Below are 6,566 nucleotides of genomic sequence, written 5' to 3'. Positions count from 1 at the left end.
TTCCATGAGAGATTTGGATGATTTCTCCCTGAAGGATTATAGGTGTTTCCATAGTTTCTCCCATGTAATTCACCTCTTCCATTAATGGGTTCTTAGGATCATAAGCTTCTTCTTCAGATGAAGCGTCCTTATTACTGCCTGGTGCAGCTTGCATTCCAGACAGACTTTGAGAAATCATATTGACTTGCTGAGTCAATATTTTGTTCTGAGCCAATATGGTATTCAGAGTATCAATCTCAAGAACTCCTTTCTTCTGATTCGTCCCATTGTTCACAGGATTCCTTTTAGAAGTATACATGAATTGGTTATTTGCAACCATTTCAATGAGTTCTTGAGCTTCTGCAGGCGTCTTCTTCAGATGAAGAGATCCTCCAGCAGAGCTGTCCAATGACATCTTGGACAGTTCAGATAGACCATCATAGAAGATACCTATGATGCTCCATTCAGAAAGCATGTCAGAAGGACACTTTCTGATCAATTTTTTTTATCTTTCCCAAGCTTCATAGAGGGATTCACCTTCCTTCTGTCTGAAGGTTCGGACTTCCACTCTAAGCTTACTCAATTTTTGAGGTGGAAAGAACTTTGCCAAGAAGGCATTGACTAACTTTTCCCAAGAGTTCAGGCTTTCTTTAGGTTGTGAGTCCAACCATATCCTAGCTCTGTCTCTTACAGCAAAAGGGAATAGTATAAGTCTGTAAACCTCAGGGTCAACCCCATTGGTCTTGACAGTGTCACAGATTTGCAGGAATTCAGCTAAAAACTGGTGAGGATCTTCCAATGGAAGTCCATGGAACTTGCAATTCTGTTGCATTAGAGAAACTAATTGAGGCTTAAGCTCAAAGTTGTTTGCTCCAATGGCAGGGATAGAGATGCTTCTCCCATAGAAGTCGGGAGTAGGTGCAGTAAAGTCACCCAGCACCTTCCTTGCATTGTTGGCATTGTTGTTGTTTTCGGCTGCCATGTTTTCTTTTTGTTTGAAGATTTCTGTTAGGTCCTCTACAGAGAGAGTAGTGCTTTAGCTTCTCTTAGCTTTCACTTCAGGGTCCTTTCAGGTTCAGGGTTAGCCTCAACAAGAATGCTTTTGTCTTTGCTCCTGCTCATATGAAAGAGAAGAGAACAAGAAAATATGGAATCCCCTATGTCACAGTATAGGGATTTCTTGAAATGTCAGAGGAAAAGAAGAATAGAAGGAGGAGGTAGAAGGAGAAGAATTCGAACGTATCAAGAGAGATAGAGTAAGATAGTGGAGGAGTGTTAGTCCTTAAATAGAAGGATGTGAGAAGAGGGGAAGAATTTTCGAAAATAAATTAAAAGATTTTGAAGAAATTTTGAAAAATTGAAGAATGATTTTCGAAAATTAAAGTTTGGAAAGAAATAAAGTGATTTTTGAAAAAGATTTTGAAATGAAAAAGATATGATTGAAAAATTAATTTTGAAAAAAATGTGATTAAAAAGATATGATTGAAAAGATATAGTTTTTTAAAGATATGATTGAAAAACAATTTAAAAAAAAGATTTGATTTTTAAAATTAATGACTTGGCTAACAAGAAATTTAAAAGATATGATTCAGACATTAAACGTTTCTCAACAGAAAAGGCAACATACCTGAAATGTTGAATCAAATCATTAATTGTTAGCAAGTATTTTTGAAAATTGAAAGAAATTGATTTTGAAAAGATATGATTGAAAAGATATGGTTTGAAAAAGATTTGATTTTGAAAAATTATGAAAACTTAAAAAATTTGAATTAAAAACAAAATCTTCCCTCTTGTGCCATCCTGGCGTTAAACGCCCAGAATGGTATCAATTCTGGCGTTTAACGCCCAAAATGCTACCCTTTTGGGCGTTAAACGCCCAGCCAGGTACCCTGGCTGGCGTTTAAACGCCAGTTTTCCTTCTTCACTGGGCGTTTTGAACGCCAAGCTTTTTCTGTGTAATTCCTCTGCTGCATGTTCTGAATCTTCAATTCTCTGTATTATTGACTTGAAAAGACACAAATTAAAAAAAATTTATTGAATGTTTAATGATGAGGAATAATCAAAATGAAACTAAGATCAAATAAACAATGCATGCAAGACACCAAACTTAGAAGTTTGTATACTAACAAATTGAGAATGCATATGAGAAACAACAAAACACTCAAGACAAGAGAATTTAAAGATCAGAGCAAGGAAATCATCAAGAACAACTTGAAGATCAATGAAGAACATAATGCATGTAATTTTCAAAAATTAGAAGAATAAAGACATGCAATTGACACCAAACTTAAAATTAGACACTAAACTCAAACAAGAAACATAAAAATATTTTTGATTTTTTTTATTTTGTAATTTTTTGGATTTTTCGAAAATTAGGTGGAAAAAGAAAAATAAAGGATTCAAAATTCTTAATGAGAATTCCAGGAATCATGCAATGTTAGTCTAAAGCTGTAGTCTAAAAAGATTAGACATGGCTAGCCAAGCTTCAGCAGGGCATTACATTCAAGAGCTAAATTGAAGAGAATCAATCAGCTTTGGTGATGATAAGAACATCACCTTGAAACTCTAGAATTCATTCTTAAAAATTCTAAAGGAAAATACCTAATCTAAGCAACAAGATGAACCGTCAGTTGTCCAAACTCAAACAATCCCCGGCAACGGCGCCAAAAACTTGGTGTACGAAATTGTGATCATCAATGGCGCCATCAACATTGTACGCTCAATTGCAATCTCAACTCTTTATCACAACTTCGCACAACTAACCAGCAAGTGCACTGGGTCGTCCAAGTAATAAACCTTACGCGAGTAAGGGTCGATCCCACGGAGATTGTTGGTATGAAGCAAGCTATAGTCATCTTATAAATCTCAGTCAGGCAGACTCAAATGGTTATGGATGATTTATGAATAAAGCATAAAATAAAGATAGAGATACTTATGTAATTCATTGGTGAGAATTTCAGATAAGCGTATGGAGATGCTTTGTCCCTTCCGTCTCTCTGCTTTCCTACTGTCTTCATCCAAACCTTCTTACTCCTTTCTATGGCAAGCTGTATGTTGGGCATCACAGTTGTCAATGGCTACAGTCCCGTCCTCTCAGTGAAAATGTTCAACGCGCTCTGTCATAGCACGACTATTCATCTGTCGGTTCTCGATCATGTTGGAATAGAATCCAGTGATTCTTTTGCGTCTGTCACTAATGCCCCACAATCGCGAGTTTGAAGCTCGTCACAGTCATTCAATCTCTGAATCCTACTCAGAATACCACAGACAAGGTTTAGACCTTCCGGATTCTCAAGAATGGCCACCAATGGATTCTAGCTTATACCACGAAGATTCTGATTAAGGAATCCAAGAGATATCCACTCAATCTAAGGTAGAATGGAGGTGGTTGTCAGGCACATGTTCATAGGTGAGAATAATGATGAGTGTCACGGATCATCACATTCATCAAGTTAAGGAACAAGTGATATCTTAGAACAAGAATAAGCTGAATTGAATAGAAGAACAATAGCAATTGCATTAATGCTCGAGGTACAGCAGAGCTCCACACCTTAATCTATGGTGTGTAGAAATTCTACTGTTGAAAATACATAAGAACAAGGTCTAGGTATGGCCGAATGGCCCGCCTCCCAAAAGAGGGTTCAATCATAAAAACATAGAGAGAGAACCAGAAGAACCAAGATGAAAATACAATAGCAAAAGGTCCTATTTATAGAGAACTAGTAGCTTAGGGTTTACAAAAATGAGTAAATGACATAAAAATCCACTTCCGGGCCCACTTGGTGTGTGCTTGGGCTGAGCATTGAAGCTTCCATGTGTAGAGACTTCTCTTGGAGTTAAACGCCAGCTTTTGTGCCAGTATGGGCGTTTAACTCCCACTTTTGTGCCAGTTCCAGCGTTTAACTCCCACTATTGTATATTTCTGAAAAGCCCAGGATGTCTACTTTCCAACGCAATTGAGAGCGTGCCAATTGGGCTGCTGTAGCTCCGGAAAATCCACTTCGAGTGCAGGGAGGTCAGAATCCAACAGCATCTGCAGTCCTTTTTCAGCCTCTGGATCAGATTTTTGCTCAGGTCCCTCAATTTCAGCCAAAAAATACCTGAAATCACAGAAAAATACACAGACTCATAGTAAAGTCCAGAAAAGTGAATTTTAAATAAAAACTAATAAAAATATAATAAAAACTAACTAAAACATACTAAAAGCATACTAAAAATAATGCCAAAAAGCGTATAAATTATCCGCTCATCACCAGGTGAGAAGTCCTCAGTAGGAATCTTCTTATTCCTCCAGCCTTTGGGTACTTTCTTCTTGGGGCCTCCTCCATCGTTGGTGGGTGGTGAGTGTCCAACACCAAACTTAGGTTTCATGTCAGGGGGTACTATATGGCTTTCTACCAAGTGAGAGGGCTTGAGCTTTGAACTTTGCATGCCAGTACCTCCTTTGTCAGAGAGTGGTTGAGGTTTAAAAATCTTGAACAACAAATAGTCTTCATGCATCCTCAGGCATAACTCTCCTTTCTCAACGTCAAGCAGGGCTCTCCCTGTGGCTAGAAATGGCCTTCCTAGGATGATGGAGTTATCTGTGTCCTCTCCCGTATCAAGTATCACAAAATCCGCAGGGAGGTAAATGTCTTCCACCTTTACTAGGATATTCTCCACTACCCCGTATGCTCGCTTTTAGGACTTATCTACCATCTCCTGTGAGATTCTTATGGGTTGCACCTCTCGTATTCCCAACTTCTTCATCACAAAGAGAGGCATCAGATTTGTGCTTGATCCAAGGTCACATAATGCCTTGTCAAATATGATGGTCCCAATAGTACAGGGAATTAGGAAGCTCCCAGAATCTGCCATCTTCATGGGTAGCCTTTTCTGCACCAGTGCACTGTACTCCTTGGTCAGCACCACAGTTTCATCTCCTTTCATGGTTGTCTTCTTAGAGAGTACACTTTTTAAACAGCCATGTAGGGAGGCATCTTTTCCAACACCTCAACAAAAAGAATATTGATGTGCAACTTTTTGAAGACCTCCAAGAATTAAGTGAGATGCTCATCCTTGGTCTCGTGTCTGAGGGTGTTGTACCTCAGGCTCCTTCGCCACCACTGGGGCGTGCAACATTATACTTCCAGTCTCCTCTTGAGCCTTTTTTTCCTTCAATTTCTCAGCAGCATGTATCTCTCTAGGTTTGGCCTCCTTGCCTATAATCAGGGTCTTGTGCTCTTCTCTTGGATTTACCTCTGTATTGCTTGGAAGAGTGTTAGGAGATCTCTCAGGTGTTCTCTTACTCAACTGACACACTTGTACTTCCAAGTTCCTAATTGAAGCTCTTGTCTCTTGCATAAAGTTGTGAGTGGTCTTGGAAAGTTCAGAGACTATTGTGGCTGGTGCACGAAATTGTGATCCCTAACAATGGCGCTCAACTTGATATGCGCGTTTATAATCTCAGCACTTTCTTCACAACTTCGCATCACTAACCAGCAAGTGCACTGGGTCGTCCAAGTAATAAACCTTACGTGAGTAAGGGTCGATCCCACGGAGATTGTTGGTATGAAGCAGCTATGGTCATCTTGTAAATCTCAGTCAGGCGGATTCTAATGATTATAATGGTTTTCGAATATAAAGATAAATAAAGCATAAAATAAGATAGAGATACTTATGTAATTCAATGGTGGGAATTTCAGATAAGCGCATGAAGATACTGTGTGGCTCTTTGAACATCTGCTTTCTGGCTGTCTCCATCCAATCGTGTATATTCCTTTCCACGGCAAGCTGTATGTTAGGGAATCACCGTTGTCAATGGCTACCGTCCGTGCTCTCAGTGAAAATGGTCCAGGTGCTCTGTCACAGCACGGCTAATCATCTGTCAGTTCTCGATCATGCTGGAATAGGATCCATTGATCCTTTTGCGTCTATCACTACACCCAACACTCGCGAGTTTGAAGCTCGTCATAGTCATTCAATCCCTGAATCCTACTCGGAATACCACAGACAAGGTTTAGACTTTCCGGATTCTCAAGAATGCTGCCAATGGATTCTAGCTTATACCACGAAGATTCTAGTTAAGGAACCCAAGAGATACTCATTCTAGCTTATTTGCTTGTAGAACGGAAGTGGTTGTCAGGCACGCGTTCATAGGTGAGAATGATGATGAGTGTCACATAATAATCACATTCATCAAGTTCTTAGGCGCGAATGGATATCTTAGAATAGAAATAAACAAGAGTTGAATAGAAAAACAGTAGTACTTTGCATTAATTCTCGAGGTACAGCAGAGCTCCACACCTTAATCTATGGTGTGTAGAAACTCCGCCATTGAAAATACATAAGAACAAGGTCCAGGCATGGCCATGAGGCCAGCCCGCAAAATGTGATCAAAGGATCAAAAGATAATCCAAGGATGTAAATACAATAGTAAAAAGTTCTATTTATACTAAACTAGTTACTAGGGTTTACAGAAATAAGTCTAAGTGCAGAAATCCACTTCCGGGGCCTACTTTGATGTGTGCTTGGGCTGAGCTTGAGCTTTACACGTGCAGAGGCTTCTCTTGGAGTTATACGCCAAGTTGTAACGTGTTTTTGGCATT

At 39.3% G+C, this 6,566-nt stretch overlaps 1 non-coding gene across 1 annotated transcript; it reads left to right on the top strand.

Moving 5' to 3' along the window:
- Positions 1 to 448: 448 nt before the first annotated feature.
- On the top strand, positions 449 to 556 carry LOC127746414 (small nucleolar RNA R71). Its single transcript, XR_008008033.1, has one exon. It is a non-coding gene; the product is annotated as a small nucleolar RNA R71 (small nucleolar RNA).
- The last annotated feature ends 6,010 nt before the right edge of the window (positions 557 to 6,566 follow it).

Source organism: Arachis duranensis, chromosome 3, assembly GCF_000817695.3.
Source record: "Arachis duranensis cultivar V14167 chromosome 3, aradu.V14167.gnm2.J7QH, whole genome shotgun sequence".
Taxonomy (NCBI): domain Eukaryota; kingdom Viridiplantae; phylum Streptophyta; class Magnoliopsida; order Fabales; family Fabaceae; genus Arachis; species Arachis duranensis.
This window is presented reverse-complemented; position numbering and strand designations above follow the sequence as displayed.